Genomic DNA, 21,658 nt, shown 5'->3' on the forward strand with positions numbered 1-21,658 from the left:
TTATGGGAATTTATACCATATCAAAATACTAATATTTTCTACAAAATCTAAAATTATGCCCCAAAAATCACCCGTGTGCCCCATGTATCGGAACCCGACAAATATTACAAAATCCGACAACCCATTCAAATACGAGTTCAATCATACTAATTTCACTCAAATCCGACTCCGAATCGGTGTTCAAATCCCAAAATATCATTTTATGAAATTTCTACAATTTTTCCAAAATTCCCACCTCAAAGTACTAATCATATGATGAAATCATTGATATATTCATGTATATTAACCAATTTCGAGTTAGAATAACTTACCCCGATGAATTTCTTGAAAAAACCACTAATAATCGCCACAAACCGAGCTCCCTAAGTCCAAAATGTGAAATAATGCCCTAAACCCCGTTTATATAGAGCACCCTCTGAACTCCCACTACGCGGTCCGCAAAATTCCAAGCGCGGCCGCGCCTTCCAGGTCCTGCGGTCGTGAACAATTGGTGTGGCGGCACTTTTTGGTGGCTGCACTGCTAGGCTTTAGTATTTTGGCCATAACATTCTTTACATATGTCCAAATGATGACTTCTTTACCTTTCTGGAAACTAGACACGAAGGGCTACAATTTTTTGTTTTTGAATCATCTCAAAATTCCTTGTAGATCAAACGATATAGGCTTTCGAAGTTGGATCAGCGGATCTGCCGAACCTTTCCCCGGAGTGCGACCGTGGTAGAATTATGTGGTCCACGAAATTCCAAGCGCGACCACAAAATTCTGCTGAGGTCCGCGAAATTCAAAGTACCAGAACCATACCTGAGTTTTGGAAATGACCGGACTTACGCAAAACTCACCCCGACACACACCCGAGGCTCCCGGGACCTGAACCAAACATACCAACCAATCCTAAAACAACATACGAACTTAGTCGAACCTTCAAATCACTCAAAACAACATCAAAACACCAAATTACCCTCGGATTCAAGCCTAAGAACTTCTAACTTACAAATTCGACAACCGATGCCGAAACCAACCAAACCACATCCGAATGACCTCAAATTTTGCACACATCACAAATGACACTACGAACCTACTCCAACTTCCGAAATTCCATTCCGACCCCGATATCAAATTTTTCACTGCCGATCGAAATAGCCGAATTTTCAACTTTCGCCAATTCAAGCCTAATTCTACCACGGGCCTCCAAATTACATTCCGGACGCGCTCCAAAGTCCAAAATCACCTAACGAAACTAATGGATCCACAAAATCCACATCCGAGGTCGTTTACTCATAAGTCAACATCCGGTTGTCTTTTCCAACTTAAACTTCTAAATAAGAGATTAAGTATCCCATTCCACTCCGAAATCACTCCGGACCCGAACCAACCAACCCGATACAACACAATATAGCTAAACAACACATAAATAAGCAGAAATAGGGGAAACGAGGGTGTAATACTCAAATCGACCGACCGGGTCATTACATTCTCCCCCACTTAAACATACGTTTCGTCCTCGAACGTGCCAAGAGTTGTTTCCAAGCCATCAAATCACTGTTCCATCTTACCACACACGTACCCGGGGGTGAACCCACATCAACCTATTCCATATAGGCTTGACAACACAATACAACTGAAATCATTGATTTAACTTTAGCCCATAAATCTTGGAATTTTAACTTCCAAACTTTAGAATTTCTTTTAAGACACAAATCTTACAGTTACACACTGTATGAGTTTGAACAAGCTGTATCAAGCCATAACCATAACCACAGATATAATCAACTAACATATTACACAACTCGCATGCTCGTGGCACCATTCCTGATCACAGTGACTACTCCAAAACCAACCAATACTAGTATTAAACCCATATCGAACCAAACCTCATCCCAAAACCTTCGTACATTGTTGATAATAAAAGAAGCACGCAAAATTTCATGACCACTTGCCAGATCAACAAGTCACGGAGCTCTCTCGCCCCAACTAGAACCATAATCGCTTTCTGAGCCAACTTCCAATATTATCCTTCCGAACATACCGTAATCAAACCTAATAGTACCCATTATAGGTCCACTAACCTTATATTATTAAACACAATTATTCCATAGACATGTCGCACCATTATAAACCAGAGCTACAAACTGTGCCATCCGTGCGCCAATACGCAACAATTAAAATATACCCAGTCATGGAAAATGACTCAAATGAGAGAACTGCCCCGCCAGATTAACAAGTAACGCCACAACGAAACGCTAAAAATTCATCATACATCGTAGAACCATCACCCGATTCTGACATAAGGTTCATACCTTAACATAACTCCGCTGCAATGTGTGACCCCATCCAAACGCTGGTGCATAATATATACCTTGAGCCACCACGCTCAAAATCAATAACCATAGAGAGGCAAAGGAAAAAAATGCAACACAAAACCTAAAAAAACATAACCATTACATAATCGATCATGCAACACCCAGATACTCATCACGCTCAAATTCCGATATAAAGCTCAAATAGAACTGCACCATCTATGCACATAACCAATGAATCACAACTCCTCGTATCGTAAAGTAGTAACTTACAGATCATTTCAGAACACGAATAAATTCAACATCAACCGAATGGCACGTCCCTCAACAATAGCAGTATTGAGCCAATCATCCCGGCTTGGTGTAGAATACACATCTTAATTGACCCTACCAATGGACCCCCAAATCAACTCTGGTCACCCATAAATAGACAAATAGCCCTCCAAAAATTCACCGCGACTGATTCATAATACATCCTATCATCTAACTAGCTCCGGCCACGACTCCACAGTCCGTAACCATGAACAATCTGCTCTCGAAACTCCATCATCATAACTGATCCCAATTCTAGCCTTCGAATGACTAACACATCTTCCATGCACGATCATTCCACAAGAAATACTCCCATAATTCTTTCGTGCCACATAACAATAATTTGAATATCAGCAGTCTATCAACCATGTGAGTACCGCAATATTAATTATACATCTGTAAGTCAAAATACAATACGCCTTCTAAAATTCGCCCCCTTCTTATACAACACCAAGTAGTAATAGTGTTCATCTAGTTATTTGGAACCGCCCATGTTGTCCAACATTCGTTACCTTCTCTTCAAGACTGTACTACCACCTTGTACATGAAAACCTAGCTTTCGTACAACACATAACATCTATCTTGCCATCACGTGAAAAGCACAAGAATCTTATTATAAATTTTGAGTCACCGACAATTTACATACCCTATTAGTTAGAACTCTTTCTCTTGCTTCTTCCTGGAGGAAATTACAATATACTACACGTTCCCCATATCGGTAGAAACGTATCCGGCTCAAACCATCCAGAGTACTTTGGAATCCATTTGCACATAATCAAGCCCTTAGAACTAAATTCCTCTAACTCGACCAAGCCTCGCAGGTCGCCAAACCCAAGAATATTGCCACGAAAACATTTATAAAGTCTTACCCAAAGGACCGATCCTACCATTACCATACTGGCCCAATCTACTACACAGTTGTCCTATTTTTTTTTCCGAGTCCCTTCCGAATTTGTCTTCAACTTGATACTTCTCCTTGCTAAAACACCACGATCTTTAACCCAAACTCACCCCACAAACCCTAGCATACAATCACAACGCCCTACAGCCCTTAAGCAATTGTATTCTTCTTAAGCACCTCCATAAATACCACAACTGTAACACTCACTCTAAAAATACCTTATGTGAATTTAAAATTGTTCTTCTTACCTTCCTTATACCAAAATGTAGAATCCATAATCATACAGAATTTTCGTAAGTCCAGGCACCATCAAAGGCAAACCTCAGGTTTTATCCATACACAAGTCCGAAGGAAATTCTCAATTGCTATATGCAAACCTCGGACCTATTGGAACTTTCTCGAGAGTCTCCCCCTTTTTTGTTCAAATCCCCATTACACCGCCCAATTGGGCCAAAAGACACGTGCCCCATTAGCACAACGACACTCCAAGAAGTAAGTCTACTATTACACTACCTATCAAATTCATATTTAGTGCACACTATATCATTCACCAATAACAACTCACTCATCCCATAATTTTTCATATACTCATACGTGGAATATAACCCATAACCAGGAATTCGTTTACTCAAGTCATTCTCAAACTCCACCTTCTGCAAGTCATAACTAACCCAAAACTAAACCTTTACATATAACCATGAAATTGAATTATCAATAGCAGGCTCCCCCACTTGGCTCAAAGCCGTAGATTAAAACATTCCACAACTCACAATACCCATACTCTATTCCTGCCATAATGCCATAGTCCGTTCAACGAAACTTCCTTTCCAACTCATGCAACGCCAACCATAAAAATACCCCAATCATCCGCTAAGCTCGCATTTATTCTCTTGACAATCAACTCAACCTTCTCAACAAGATTCAAATTCAAATCTCCACACATACGCCCCGTTGGCAGAAAAGAAACTCTCTACTTCTCCTACTTGACCTGCTAGTACTTCAACCACCGCGAAATATTTCCTGTCATGTCTTCCCTCATACTTTGCTACCAAACTGCTGCATCAAATCAAAATGCATCTCTATCGCACCTGAACCAATAAAATATTACCAACTTTAAGTCTCTTCGAAGATCATCTTTCTCGAGCCATCAACATTAGAAATACCCATTTGCAACCACAATTACTACACAATCACTTACTCTTCTTGAGTCCAAACTCATTGACAAGACATGAGAATTTAATTTGTCCCAAAATTTAACAACGTGAAAGATCCTTCTAAACATTAACACTCGAGACCGTACGTCACATCAAAACAAAAATCAAGCGCCTAATGGCCTTTCTTTTACATTTCAAGGAAACATTTCTCGTCATATTCAAATCGTCTTAACACATCCCGTGGTTACATCATACCCATCACACCGCCATTACACCGCTCATCGAGCCATAAATTCCACTGTAGGGTCATTACCGAACATATGAGTCTAATTGTACAAAATACGACTGAAGCTACCGAGCTTAAGTTGCGGTCTAAACCTGGCCTCAAGTCCTCTAGACTGGCCCATCACCAAAATACATAATACGCATCTCGAACCTCGTTCATTGAATTACAAACCGGTGATGCATAGTTAATACTAAGCGCTCATGTACGCATACGAATACGTGGAAGGAATTCAAAGAGTTATGTCTCAAGCTGAATCAATTTCACACGATAAGGAAAGAAAGATGGGAAGTATATATCCTAAATGCCCTGTAGCCTCTCGAAGATAAGTATGGACGTCATCATACCGATCTACAAGACTCTACTGGATACTTGCTCATGATTTGTAGAACCTATAAACCTAGAGCTCTGATACCAACTTGTCACGACCCAAAATCTAACTAGTCGTGATGGCACCTAACCCAACCCGCTAGGTAAGCCAACTTTCAACTATCCAATTCCATTAATAATTATTAAAGAAATTTGAGTAATTAAAGATTTTAATCTTATACATTCCCCAAGAATTGGTAGTACAAATCATGAGCTTCTAAGAATAGAGTTTACAAAGCGAAAATGAAATAAATACATAGTCTGTTTGAATAGTACAACAGAGCTTTTATAAATCTAAGGCTTCCATGAACAAAAGGCAGCTACAATAGGAACGCATGTACATCTTCAAATCCCGCCACCGTCGAGCACAGCTTCAGCAACAGCCAATATCTGCACGCAATGTGCAGAAGTGTAGTATCAGTTCAACCGATCCCATGTACTGAGTAAGTAACAAACCTAGCCTTAGGCTTAAAGTAGTGACGAGCTTCCACTAAGGTCGAGTCCAAAACCAATAGTCCACAACAATCCATAACAACATAACACAAATAATACCAGAAGTAACTCAGAGATAAAATGCTCAGCTAAATCATGATTTCAAAAATACTTCTTCCTTTCAAGTACATAAGTGAAAAACCCAAATCGTTTACCGAAGTTGCCGAAAATATGAATAAGTTTGAAAACAATAATTTTTCCCAAAAATCCTTTTAATAATAACTGAGATGTTTCATTTTCCTTCCAGATAACCCGTGTAAATACAAATGCATCACTATGCCCATCTGTCAAAATGTGTGAGAAATCATGAATGATGTGATGTTGTACAATATGAGAAAAATACATCTCTATGCCTGTATGTCATGTGTGCATGCCAATATGATGCAACTGAGTGATAAAATCATAAACAGCCCCTCGGGCATACCTCACAATCACTCATGCCTCCTAGTCACTCAGCATTCGGCACTCGCACTTAGTAGGTATCTGCGCTCATTCGGGGTGTGTACAGACTCCGGAGGGGCTCTTACAGCCCAAGCGCTATATTGTTGCGGTGTGCAGCCCATCCCAACACTACTACGGCGTGCAGCCCGATCTAAGTACTGTTGCGGCCCACAGCCCGATCCAATATCATGGCCCGAAGGCTTGTTGCGGCGTGCAACCCGATCCAACATTTACTGTGGCGCACATCCCAATCCAACATATCTCGCATAATCAGGCCCTTGGCCTCACTCAGTCATCAATCTCTCCAGTTTCTCTCTCATGGGCTCACAATGTCATGAAAATAGTTCAAAACTGATGATATGATAAATCAATAAATAGCAACAGAGACTGAGATATGATATGTAATGACATGAATATGACTGAGTATGAATTTTCAATTTAAAATAATTAATTCACAACAATATAACCTTTGTGGGTCCTAATAATACTGGCACATAGCCTCTACATGATTTTTAATATGCTTTTCGGCTCAATTTCTTTAACACATAAAATCGCATGGAAAATGTCAAAATTATTTAACTACAAAATTTCACAGAACTAATTATGTCAAAATTTCTATAGTGCACGTCCACACGCCCGTCACCTAGCATGTGCGTCACCTCCTAAAAATTCACATAATACATATATTCAGGGTTCATACCCTCAGCTCCAAGATTAAAAGAGTTACTTACCTAGAACAAGCCAAATCCAATGCCGAGCAAGCTAAACAATGCTCCAGAAATCCCATTCTACGCGTATCCACTTCCAAATGGTTCGAATCTAGTTACAATTAATTTGATTCAACCCACGAAAATTGTGGGAATTTATACCATATCAAAATACTAATATTTTCAAACAAATCCGAAATTACGCCCCAAAGCTCATCTGTAGGGCCCGCATCTCGGAACCCGACAAAATTTATAAAATCCGATAACCCATTCAATTACGAGTTCAACCATACTAATTTCACTCAAATCCGACTCCGAATCGGTATTCAAAACCTTAAAATTCGTTTTATGAAGTTTCTACAATTTTTCCCTAATTCCCACCTCAAAGTACTAATCAGATGATGAAATCATTGATATATTCTTGTATATTAACCAAATACGAGTTAGAACCACTTACCCCGATGAATTTCTTGAAAATCCCACGAAACATCGCCACAAACCGAGCTCCCTAGGTCCAAAATTTGAAATAATGCCCTAAACCCCATTTATATAGAGCACCATCTGAACTCCCACTATGCGGTCCGTGAAATTCCAAGCACGGCCGCGCCTCCTAGGTCCTGCGGTCACGAAAAATTGGTGCAACCGCACTTTTTGGTGGCTGCACTGCCAGGCTTTAATAATTTGGCCATAACTTTCTCTAAAGATGTCCAAATAATGACTTCTTTACTTTTCTGGAAACTAGACACGAAGGCTACAATTTGGATCATCTCAAAATTCCTTGTAGATCAAAAGATATAGGCTTCTAAAGTAGGACTCGCGGATCTGCAAAACTTTTCCCCGGAGTGCGACCGCGGCAGAATCATGCAGTCCGCGAAATTCCAAGCGCGGCCGCCAAATTCTGCTGAGGTCCGCGAAATTCAAAGCACCAGAACCATACCTGAGTTCCGGAAATGACCGAAGTCGCTCAAAACTCACCCCGAAACACACTCGAGGCCCCCAGGACCTCAACAAAACATACCAACCAATCCTAAAACACCATACAAACTTAGTCGAATCTTCGAATCACTCAAAACAACATCAAAACACCAAATTACCCTCGGATTCAAGCCTAAGAACTTCTAAACTTACAAATTCGACAACTGATGCTAAAACCAACCAAACCACGTCCGAATGACCTCAAACTTTGCACACACATCACAAATGACACTACGAACCTACTCCAACTTCCGGAATTCCATTCCGACCTCGATATCAAATTTTCTACTGCCGACCGAAATTGCCGAATTTTCAACTTTCGCCAATTCAAGCCTAATTCTACTAGGGGTCTCTAAATTACATTCTGGGTGCGCTACTAAGTCCAAAATAACCTAACGAAACTATTGGATCCATAAAAATCCACATTCGAGGTCGTTTACTCATAAGTCAACATCCGGTTGACTTTCAACTTAAACTTCTAAATAAGAGACTAAGTGTCCCATTCCACTCTGAAACTACTCAAGACCCGAACCAACCAACCATATACAACACAAATATAGCTAAACAACACATAAAAAAGCAGAAATGGGGGAAACGAGGTTGTAATACTCAAAACGACTGGCCGGGTCGTTACAATGGGCTATTGCCCAAACCCTCCGCGTTCGTGATTCCCCGGTCGCATTCGCATAGGCCAAAGGCCTTTTGCCCCATTTCTTCTATTTCCTCTTCGCATTCGCGGTTGGGCCTCCGCGATCGCGAAGAACTGCAAGGTTCACCTACGCGATCATATGCCTCTTTTCGCGTTCGCGTAGGGAAATCAGCTGGCCCCTCTAATTTCCTTCTTCGCGGTCGCGGAACAGTCTTCGTGATCGCGAAAAACACTTGTACACTAGCACACCAGTAACAACAAAACATTGAATAATAGTCCGAAACCACTTCGAATCACACCCGAGGCCTACGGGGACTCAACCAAATATACCAACAAGTCCTAAAATATCATACGAACTTAGTCGAGCCTTCAAATTACATCAAACAATACTAAAAATACGAATTACACCCACATTCAAACTAAATGAACTTTAGAACTTCAAACTTATACATATGATGCTGATAACCTATCAAATCAAGTCTGATTGACCTCAAATTTTGCACACAAGTCACATTTGATATTACGGACCTACTCCAACCTCCAGAATCGAACTCCGACTCCGATATCAAAAAGTTCACCCACAGTCAAACTTTCTAAAAATTATTAAATTTTCTAACTTTCGCCAATTCAAGCCTAATTCTACTACGGACCTCCAAATCATAATCCGGACACGCTCCAAAGTCCAAAATTGCCCAACGGAGCTAACAGAACCCTCAAAACTCTATTCTGGAGTCCTTTACTCATAAGTCAACATCCGGTCAACGAGTTCAAGTTAAGTTTTCAACCGTGAGACTAAATGTCTCAATTCATTTCGAAATCTCTCCGGACCCAAACTAACTACCCCAATAAGTCATATAACAGCTATAAAATATAAAATGAGCAGTAAATAGGAGAACGGGGCTACAACTCTCAAAATGACCGGCCGGGTCGATACAAGAAAACATAGGTTCTAAGATATTTCTGTTTCTTGGCCTTTGTTTGGCTATTTGTTTTTCTGATAATCTCTGAGGTTGTAGTTGGGGAGTTGGCTGAGACTTCCAACTGTGAGCATACTTTTATTTTACTCTAAAACAATGAAACTCTCTTCTCTCATTATTTGGTATAGGATTTAACTAATTATATATGCTGAAATATTAAAAAACAATTGTAAGCTATTAGTAAATTTTAACATGTTGTAACATTGAGCATTCTTTAACTTTTCAAAATTGTGTTTATCAGCTAGTAAAGCTTAGCTTAATTTGATTTCCACATACAGCTAGTAATTTGACTGGATATGAAGTCTAATTAAGAATATAAGTGAAACTTCTGAATCTTGAGATCTTAAACAAAAGTTTTATAAAAATATACTTAGAATATCATTTGAATCTTGTAGTATTAAACATCTCTTGTATAAGAAGAGTCATAAAGGGTAAAAATGAGAATGGTAGAACTTAAAACTTATTTATTGAGTAAATATAGAAAGAGGTATTTGAAAATGTTTGGATATGAATACAACTTGGAGTCGTTTTTTAATTTTTGAGTGATTTGATGTGAAAATTTTGAAAAATAACTTTATATAGTTTTTCAAATTCTGAAAATTTTTGAAATTCAATTCAATTGAAATTTAAAATTTTCATGGCCAAACTCTGATTTCGGAAAAAGGTGAATTTTGTTTATTGCCAAACGAACCATGTTTTAATTTTCACAATTGATGCAGCAATGAAATTGGATAACGAGATTAAAGTACACGTTGACGGACGTGGCAGATACAATGGCGTTGGTGGTGATGGATATCATGGTGGTGGTCGCGGCCGTGTTGTTTGTCGTCGTCGATATAGACGTAGAGTATGCCGCTATGGTTGTTGCAGGAAATGTTACGATGGTTGCAAAAGGTGTTGTTCCTACGTAGGTGAGGCCATAGATAAAGTCACTGAAGCCCAACCTCACAACTGATTATTATGTGTATATATAAAGAGTTTAAGTTATATATGCCGTTAGTGTATATAACTTATACGTTGTGACAAGATGTAATAATCTTGCTAATTTAGACCTTGCTTGTAACAAGTTTGAATAAAGACATTCGATTCTTATGGATGGTTGGTCATGTAATGTTTTGTTGTACAATATATTGTGATAATATGTTTCCACATTGTTTATTTTCTTCTTATTTTAGAGTAAAAGTTTTCTTTCTATTTTACGAATTCTACAATTATTTTTTAATCCATGCTCGCGAATTCACAATCCAAGCAGAGATGGAACTAGAATATAGCTTATAGGTTCTCACCGAACCCAATAATTTTGTTCTAAATTTTGTATTTGTTTTAAAAATTTTATTAAATATATACAAACTACTAAGATAAACAAATAACTTAAAGGGACTAAAAACTCGATGGCGCATTCATATTATTTGCAGTTTCTTCGAGAAAATCTATCAAATTGAGCAACAAAAGTTTCATGTACTTCAATTAGTGTCTATTCCTGAAACTTTTCTCCAAGTTGTCATTGTATTGTAATATATACATTTCTCCCTTCTGGTTTGAGATAACTGTCACACTCCTTATTTCAATTTTTCTATTGCAAAACTAAATTAGAATGGTAAAACTTACGTGATTTCCTAAATTGAGTTTTATCCTCGTGAAAGCTAACATCTCTTTCTCGACATGAGAACTTTACTTGGGTGCTGTCAAATGGGATTAGGCTAAATTTTGGGTAATTAACCACGTTGAGTTTGATTGGCTGAATCAAAATGGGTTAAATAATGGAAAATTAACTTAAATAGTTGTCCGTTTAAAAAAAAAACAACAAATATATATATTATATATAGTTAGGCTATAACATATGAGTGTTGGCTAGGGATCCACTACCAGAAAATGGGCTATTGGAACGGATGTTTTTGTAACGGTTCAGAAACCGTTCCTACAGATCTGTTATTGGAACGGTTCTAACCGTTGCTAAATTACTGTAACGATCCGACCGGTCGTTTTGAGTATCACAACCATGTTTTCCCATTTACTGCTCAAATTGTACTTTACAATTGTTGTATAAATTGCTGGGGTAAATGGTTCGGGTCCGGTGAGGTTTGGAATGAATTGGAATACTTAGTTCCAAGGTTTAAAGCTTAAGTTAAAATAGTGACCGGATGTCGACTTATGAGTAAACGACCCTGGAATGGAGTTTTGATGGTTCCAATAGCTCCGTATGGTTATTTTTGGCTTAGGCGCGCATCCGAAAAATTATTTGGAGTTCCGTAGTGGAATTAGGCTTGAAATGCCGAAAGTTGAATTTTTTTGAAGTTTGACCGGGGGGTTGACTTTTTGATATCATGGTCGGAATACGATTCTGGAAATTGGAATAGGTCTGTAATGTGAAATGTGACTTGTGTGCAAAATTTGAAGTCATTCCGAATTGATTTGAGGTATTTTGTCACAAGATGTAGAATTTGAAAGTTCAAAGTTCGTTGATTTTGAATTGAGGTGTAATTCGTCGTTTCGATGTTAGGTGTAATTTAAGGCCTCGAGAATGTCCGTGTTATGTTATGGGACTTGTTGGTATGTTCAGACGGGTTCCCGAGGGGCTCGGGTGAGTTTCAGATGGTTAACAGATCAAATCCAACTTGAAACATTTCTAGAACCGCTGCTTACTGGTGTGATCGCACCTGCAAAGTTTTTAATCGCAGGTGCGAAGCCACATGTGCGCGAAATCAGTCGCAGAAGCGACCAAGTGTGAACTGGGAAGTGCTTGCAGGTACGAGGAATTTGCGGCATCTGCGAGGCCGCAGGTGCGAAGGGGAATGCGCATCTGCGAGCCCGCAGATGCGAGAAAGACGCCGCAGATGCGAGATTTAAGAAGGCCGGCTGTTTCCGCAGGCGCGCAATTTTGTCCGCAAATGCGGAAGTCGCTGGGACAGAAGCTTAAATTCGGGGTTTCGTGATTTTTACCCATTTTCTATTTTGGAGCTTGGTTTGGGCGATATTGTAGAGGAATTTTTCCACACAACTTGGGGGTAAGTGTTCTTAACTCCCTTGTAGTTATATTGCATGAATTAATCTTCATTTTTGATGTGAGATTATAGAATCTTCAAGAGAAATAGAAGGAAATTTCTATAATGTCACAAAATGAATTTTCCGAGTTTGAATACCGATTTGAAGTCATATTTGATTGAAATTAGTATGGTTGAACTTGTAATTGGATGGGTTGTCGTATTTTGTGAGTTTCGTCGGATTCCGAGACGTGGGCCCCACAAGTAATTTTTGGGGCGCAATTTCGGATTTTTGAAAAAGTATTAGTATTTTGATATGGAATTAATTTCTATAAATTTTGTGGACTGAATTAAATTAATTATGACAAGATTCGAGCCGTTCGGGAGTGGATACGCACATAGTGGGATTTCTGAAATATTGTTTAGCTTGCTCGACATTGAATTTGTCTTGTTCGAGGTAAGTAACTCTTCTAATCTTAGAGTTGAGGGTATGAACCCTGAATATATGTATTTCATGAATTTGTTGGGAGGTGACGCACATGCTAGGTGACGGGCGTGTGGGCGTGCACTATAAAAATTATAACATAATTGTTTCTGTCGAATTTTGTAGTTGAATAATCTTGGCATTTTTCATGCGATTTTATGTGTTAAAGAAATTGAGCTGAAAAGTATATTAAAAATTATGTTGAGGCTATGTGCCAGTATTTTTGGGACCCGGAGAGGTCATATTGCTGTGAATTATTTGTTTTAAATTGAAAAATCATATTCAGTCATATTCATTTCATTACATATCATATCTCAATCTCTGTTGTTATTTATTGATACATCATATCATCATTTTTGGGTTATTCTCATGAGATTGTGAGCCCATGAGAGAGAGACTAGAGAGATTGATGACCGAGGGAGGCCGATGGCCTGATTGTGAGGATATTTTTGGGATCGGACTGCACACCGCAACAGGCCATGTTGGCTTTATATATATTATTACTATTATGTGAATCGGGACTGCCTGCCTGCAGCAGGCCTTATTGGCTTATTATGGCACGTGAGTTGTCTGTGCGGATTCTGATATGATATTATAGCATGTGAGTTGTCCATGCAACACGTGAATTGTCAGTGCAGATTATAGCGCTTGGGCTGTAGGAGCCCCTCCGAAGTCTGTACACACCCCAGTGAGTGCAGGTACCTACTGAGTGCGAGTGTCGAGTGCTGAGTGACTGGGAGGCATGAGTGATTGTGAGGTATGCTCGATGGGCTGTTTACGAGTGATTGTGAGGTATGCTTGAGGGGGTGTTTTACTAGTGATTGTGAGATAAGCTCGAGGGGCTGTATAAGAGTGATTGTAAGGTCTGCCCAAGGGGCTGTTTATGATTTTATCACTGAGTTGCATCGCATTGGCATGCACACATGACATACAAGCATAGATATATATTTTTCTCATGCTGTACAGCATCACATCATTCATAATTTCTCACACATTTTAACAGATGGGCATAGTGATGCATTTGTTTTTACACGGGTTGTCTGGAAGAAAAATGAAACATCTCATTTATTATTGAAAAGATTTTTGGGAAAAAAATTTATTGTTTTCAAACTTATTCATATTTTCGGCAACTTCGGTAAATGATTTGGGTTTTTACTAATGTACTTGAAAGGAAGAACTATTATTTTTTGAAATCATGATTTGGTTGAGCATTTTGTCTCTGAGTTACTTCTGGTATTATTTTCTTTACGTTGTTATGGATTGTTGTGGACTATTGATTTTGGACCCGACCTTGGTAAACTCGTCACTACTTTCAACCTAAGGTTAGGTTTGTTACTTACTCAGTACATGTGGTCAGTTGTACATATACTACATTTCTGCACATTGCGTGCAGCTATTGGCTATTGTTGTTGCTTTGCTCGATGGTTGCCGGATTTGAAGATGTACTTGCGTTCCTGTTGTAGCTGCCTCTTGTTCATGATAACCTTAGATTTATAAAAGCTCTGTTCATGTACTATTCAAACAGACTATGTATTTATTTCATTTCCACTTTGTAAACTCTATTCTTAGAAGCTCATGATTTGTACAACCAGTTCTTGGGGAATGTATAAGATTAAGATCTTTATTTACTTAAATTACTTTAATAATGGTTATTCAAATTGGATAATTGAAAGTTGGCTTACCTAACGGGTTGGGTTAAGTGCCATCACGACTAGTTGGATTTTGGATCGTGACAATTACATGGGTGATATTAGCACACTTTGGCTATAAAACCGTTGCCATTAATTAGAAACCGTTCCCACAAGGTTTTATTTTTTGCCACGCTTATGCTAACCGTGCCAATAAATATATCTGTTGCCACGGATCTTGAAAAAAATGCTATGGGAACGGTTGTTATTTCCCTCCTAAAATTTTGTAAAACTCGCGCTAGAACCCCTATTTTTACATAAATTTCTTTTTGTCTTATTTAATGGAGTAGTTATGAAATATAAGTTTAATTTCTATACCTAATAAAATTAAAAACAACTAAAGGCTATCGAAAGGCCATCTCTCTCAGAAGGGACTTCACCCAGAACGACGACTCTGTAACAACCATTGAAAGGCATCCATCGACCGCCGACTCTGCCACCATCCCGCCGTCAACCTCCGCAGTAGAACCTCCGACTCTGTAACAGCTACGGCCGTCAACAACCACCTCCTTCTACGGCCGTCAACAACAACCACCATCCCGCCGTCAACAAAATCGTTCCAGCTCTTCGACTAGTTCCGAGATTTGATTTTCTTTTTTCTTCAACCATAAACTTTATCTCCTCCACCCGAAACAACCACCTCCTTCTATTAATCCAAGCTCCACATTTTCAAATAGTCCCAAAATTTTAGGGTTTTTTTCTCGACTAAGCTCGACCACCTCTTTTTGCAATTTCTCAATAGTTGAGCCATAATTTGCAGATTCCATTAGTGAGGAAGAAATTGCAACTGATAGCTGTGGGATAAATCGCGATAAGTTTTTTTAATCTCTTTTTAATTTAAATTTTAGATAACCACATTCGATAGTTGTGTTTTTGAATGAAGATTTTAGTATTAATGTTCGTTATTATCCGATTCAACTGATTTTTATTTTTGGGAGTATTTGAGCGACATAGTGTGATTGAATGGAGATTAAACACACTGGTGCATGTCTTCTTATTGTGCTTGAAATTGTGAATTTCATTGAAATTATGCTTTACGTTGGTACAATTGATAGGTTTTGATTCTATATTTTGTTAGATATGTCACTGTTTGATTCAGTTGTCTTTGTTAAAAAACATTTTCTTGTTCAACTTAACAGCTTTAAAGCTGTGAGTTTTTTCTACTGAAGCTTTTAATCTAAGTTAGAGTTCTATTAGGATTTTGTTGTACTATAATTTCTCCCTTTTTGTTCTTGATATCTATGAGTTCTTAGCATATATGTGACCTTACTTAGCACAGTTTAATATCTTTTCATTATATACTGAAGTCAAAAGGTGAGCAAAAACCTGAATATGCTTGCTTGTTACAAGTAGATATCCATGTCCCTTATTTTGCCACGCTAATGATTTTTCTCATGGTTAGCAACCATAAGCCAGAAACTAAAGGATATAGTTTCTCATTGCTGGTTGCAGGCTAATGATAGTATTAAATAGTTGTTTCTGTGTTTGTTGTTGTAACTTAGCTTCAATTGATATGTTACAATGCTGTTTGAATAAGTCGTGTTAACTAGAAAATGGTAAGGGCTTTCAATCGCGAAACCTTTTCTGATATAATGTTGACTTGGAATTTGCTAAGGAGCAGATATATGCTGCTGCAACTTTCTTTTCTTTCAGAACACTCTGAACTCATAGCTGATATGATTTCTTATTGTCGAAGTCACCATTAAAATTGTATACACAAAGTGATACATATCTCTACGTAGGCTAAACTGATCATATGTTTTCTTCTCAATGTGGCAATACTAACACTATTTAGAAATCATGAGCTTCTTGATCAGTTTTAGATTCCATCCGGAGTTTTGTAGGCGAATTGTGGTTATTTATATTACATGAACTCAGTTATAGGTGAATATCTGATATAAGCACATCTAATTGCTATCTTGTACATCAAAGTAAATAAAGAGTCCATGTAATCAGGTGGCTATTTAGGTTTTCACATTATACTTAATTTCAGCCTAATTTACTTCAAGACATAGACTAGCCATCTTTCATCTGTCTGCAATTCGACGAATAACAGGATCTTTGTGAAATTGGTGAGAAGGGCAATGCATCTTTGGCACCTAATGACCAGTAGGATACTCCTCCATCCGGCACCTAATATTAGCTTGTGTTATATAAGAAATCAGTGGTGCTCTTGCAGCATAGTGGTAACATGTATATTTAGGCTTTACAGGTATCATGCATTTCCAGAGTTGTACATAGTTGGATCTTCTTCAGATGCTAATGATGAGAGGATGCAACAGAAAATGGAGGAAATGGAAGAGAGGATGCAACAAAGAATACAGGAAAAGTTGAACGAACAAATGTTATACATCTTCTTCTTCTCCTTCCTTGTGCTGCTTCTTCTACTACTTCTCTCTTTCTCTCTCTCGCAAAGTCTGAATAGTCTAGTAATTTTTTTACTTTGCCTATGGCACTTAGTCACTGCGTAATTCTGTGGTTGCCTAGCTAGTGTCATTACTATGATGCATATTCTGTGAGAACTTGAAGGTTTAGTGGGTGAATCATTCTGACACTGAAAGTTGATCTTTCGACTGAAATAGTTATGTTTTGAATGTTGGTTAAGTTGGATTGTTTTATTGATACAAAAAATTCAAAAATAATTTTACTACTACGTTATTTTCATAAGTACTTGGATAACTATTTAAGTAATTAACTCATTTTATTGCATGACAAAGAATAAAAATCTGAAACAAAAATCAATATTGAGTATACCAAAGTACTAATGCTCTTTCACTGAGAATAATCTCATCTCAAACGTATACCAAAGTACACATTATGCTTGTATACTATTCCTTCAGAAGAAAAAAAAGGTTCAGTGTTTTACACCTGAATCAGTGATTTAGCAGCAGAGCTGCCAAGAATCTCTCCTCTGTTGGAAAAAAATATTGGATTCAAAGTTCTGCCCGCATGATTACATCATTTTGCTTAGGAAATCAAATAAGCTGTCGTATGCCTAAGTTTATTTTCTCTTTACCAATTTCTGCAGCTAGTTATTTACTTCTTTTTTCTATATAGCTTCTTTTGTTGTGCTACAAAATGTTTTCAGGAAGCCAACAAGTGAAATGAATGGTTGTAAAACAAAATAGATAGCGAGATTCAGAGGTGAATACTTGAAAATCTAATTAAGAAGTGACAGGAAGATAGTTTAACTATTTCATTATGCTAATATTCTATTTCTCTTTTAAATTCTTTCTGGAGATGGATTAGTAAATTTTGCTAGTTCCAAAGTCATACAAGAAAACAAGTTTAAAGCAAAGTAAAAAATGGAGGAAAGAAATGCATGTTACCTAAGTTATTGTATGTAAGATATTAGCTAGAGATCTGGGATTTACTTGAAAACAGGTTGCTTGGTAGTTCTGGGATTTACTTGAAAACAGGCCACTTTAGTTATAATAGGTTGCAACCTGTGCAAGGTTTCAAATATTAGCAAGGAGCACTACTTTATTTTGGTTTTTCATTAGCTGATTCTCTTGAAGGGTAATGACTTTATTTATCCTTTTTGTAGGTGGAGTAGATCAAGAAATGAATGATGAAGGCAATGAAGAACTAGACCTTGAGATGAATTTTGAATTGCTATAGATGAATGTTCTAGGAATCTTTTGTTATCAACATTTTTTAAAGTTATTCTCTTGAAATGTACTAAACTTATGCACTTGGGGTAGAACATTTGCTTTATGGATATTATTTGCTTGATGGATAATTTATATTATTAATAGTTTCATTTTATGATTTTGTATACGGTCGAAATAGATTTCGGCTTTCGTACGATTGATCAAGTTCGAAACATAATCGATCGAAGTAAGACTTCGAGATAGGTTCCGAAGATGGTACAAACAAGCTTCGAGCTCAAGTCAAGATCGAGAGCTCCAGTCAATTCAAGGGTCCGAGTCAGAATCAATTCAAGGGTCCGAGTCAGAATCGAGCTCAAGTCAAGATCGAGAGCTCGAGTCAAGACCGAAAACTCGAGTCAATATCGGGCTTATAGACAAGAGCCGTTGCAATCCCACTAGAGGAGAGAATCTTGGTAGGAATTGTGGAAAAGCTGATTTATCATGGGTCTCCCACTATATATTTTTAATTATATCTAAAGTAAGATCCCTCTACTATAAATGAGATGATTATCATTTCTGTAGAGGTCAAGTTTTTGCTAACATTGTAATTCAAGTACCATATTCTCCTATAGTGAAGAGTTGTGACGAGTTGTTCTTTCAAACTTCTTAATTTGATTTCACTTGTTTAGTTTTATTCCTTACAACCTTGTCTATTTTGCATTCTTTGCAATCTATACTTATATTTCTATTTACCCTTACGATTTGTATTAAGCTACACCACATATCCTTAGAACTACGTACAAATTCAACTCTATCCGTTTTTCGGGTAAATAGTACCGTGGGACTAAGGATAACAGTGGTTATTTGATACGAATCTGCAAAAACACACCGTTATGTTTTGCGCTTGTTTCCGAAAATATCTTGAATTTCGGATTAGCAACGACTAACTACCAGTCAAATGGCCACACCAATCGACAACGAAGCCGGTCTTCAAGATGAGAATAATAACTTGACACCCAGTACCGAAAGACCAGTTGTCAATGCCATTGGAGCTCGAATCGGAGCATTGATAGATATCAATTCGCATGTGGCCATTGAGGCGAACCTACATAATAACATTCATGGTGGCACTCGGTCTACAGCTCGAGATACCCATAACGTCGAGGAAAACGACGTCAGCTTGCGTATGATTTTCGAAATGTTGCAAGCTCAACATGCAGCAATAGCTCAGTTGCAGAGCCAAACCCAGCTACAAAGCATGCCGGATCCCAGTCCACCTCGAGAAATCACCCACAGAACGGAGCCAGCCATAGTGAAGTCAAATGAGCAAGAATCAGGAACTACTCCCGAAATTGCTAAATCGCTCGAGGAACTCACAAAGCGAGTCGAAGCCAACGATAAAAAAGTAGAAACATATAACTCCAGGGTCGATCAGATCCCGGGAGCTCCACCAATGATAAAAGGGTTGGATTCAAAACAATTCGTGCAAAAACCTTTCCCCTCGAGTGCAGCCCCAAAACCAATCCCCAAATAATTTCGTATGCCCGAAATTCCCAAATATAACGGAACGACCGATCCCAACGATCACGTCATTTCTTACACACGTGCCATCAAGGGAAATGATTTAGAAGACGATGAAATTGAATTTGTGTTGTTAAAAAAATTCGGAGAGACCCTCTCGAAGGGAGCAATAATTTGGTATCACAACCTACCACCAAATTTCATCGACTCATTCGCCATGTTTGCAGATTTGTTTTGTGAAAGCACATGCCGACGCCATAAAAGTCGCAACAAGGAAATCAGACCTCTTCAAGGTTTAGACAAAAGGATAACGAGATGCTGAGGGAGTTCGTATCTCGTTTTCAAATGGAATGAATGGATCTGCCACCAGTTACAGACGATTGGGATGTTGAGGCTTTCACTCAAGGTTTGAACGAACGAAGTTCGACGGCTTCACAGCGGTTAAAGCATAACCTGATAGAATACCCATCCATCACGTGGGCCGACGTGCACAATCGGTACCAATCAAAAATTAGGGTCGAAGATGATCAATTGGGGTCTGAACCCGCTGTTCGAAGGGATATTAATCGAGAACAAGGTCTGATCAGGGATCGATACCGACCGTATAACGGAAACCGCAGAGTTAGTGAATCGAGACATAACCCCGGGCAAAATAACAAAAGAAGTGATCGAGGTCAAGGGTCCCGGGGGCTGATGAACAAAAGTAGGTTCGATAGGCCTGCCGGATCTAAGGAAGCGCCTCGGTTATCGGAATATAACTTCAGCATTAATGCATCTGCCATCGTGTCGGCTATCGGACGCATCAAAGACACTAAATGTCATCGACCCATGTAGACCGATCCTGCCCAGAGTAATCCTAATCAAATGTGCGAATATCATGGCACCCATGGCCACAGAACGGAAAATTGCAGGCAACTAAGAGAGGAAGTAGCCCGGTTATTCAACAAAGGGCACCTTCGAGAATTTTTAAGCGATAGGGCGAAGAACTATTTTAAAAATAGGAATTTCGGCAAGCAAAACGAACAAGAAGAACCACAACACGTCATTCACATGATCATTGGCGGCACCGATACCCCTTAGGGACCGGTGCTTAAACACACTAAGACATCGATTGTGAGAGAAAAGCGATCTTGAACTCAAGATTACACACCCATAGGAACTTTGTCCTTCAATGATGAAGATGCAGAAGTAGTCATATAACCTCATAACGATGCACTGGTAATATCCGTACTCATGAATAAAACTAAAGTTAAGCGTGTGTTGATTGATCCAAGTAGCTCGGCCAACATCATCAGATTAAAGGTCGTAGAACAGGTCAGCCTGCAGGACCAGATCATACCCGCAACCCTGGTTCTAAACGGATTCAATATGGCATGTCAAACAACCAAAGGCGAGATAATTCTACCGATAAACGTGGACGGAACCATCCAGGAAACAAAGTTCCACGTGATCGAAGGCGATATGAGATACAACCTCCTTTTCGGAAGGCCATGGATCTACAACATGAGAGCTGTACCTTCGACCCTACACCAGGTCCTTAAATTCCCAACATCGAGAGGAGTCAAAACAGTGTACGGAGAAAAACCAGCCGCAAGAGAAATGCTCGCCGTCGAGGAAGCGAAACCAATATCCTCGCCTTCGCCAGTGAAGGGATCAGGCTCAGAAGGGGAACGAGATACCAAATAGCAATCACAGACATCGGCTTTGACCCAACCAGATAATCAAAAGATCGAAGAAGATGATGATTAGAGGATCCCTCGATCCTTCGTAATTCCCGATGATTCCGACGCTACCAAATCAACGATTGAGGAACTGGAGCAAGTCACACTAATCG

General features: G+C 38.8%; 1 long non-coding RNA gene across 1 annotated transcript; it reads left to right on the top strand.

The window, feature by feature from the left end:
- Positions 1 to 15,024: 15,024 nt before the first annotated feature.
- On the top strand, positions 15,025 to 18,478 carry LOC107817351 (uncharacterized). Its single transcript, XR_001655162.2, has 2 exons — positions 15,025 to 17,054; positions 18,258 to 18,478. It is a non-coding gene; the product is annotated as an uncharacterized LOC107817351 (long non-coding RNA).
- Positions 18,479 to 21,658: the final 3,180 nt, after the last annotated feature.

Source organism: Nicotiana tabacum, chromosome 14 (assembly GCF_000715075.1).
Source record: "Nicotiana tabacum cultivar K326 chromosome 14, ASM71507v2, whole genome shotgun sequence".
Lineage (NCBI taxonomy): Eukaryota > Viridiplantae > Streptophyta > Magnoliopsida > Solanales > Solanaceae > Nicotiana > Nicotiana tabacum.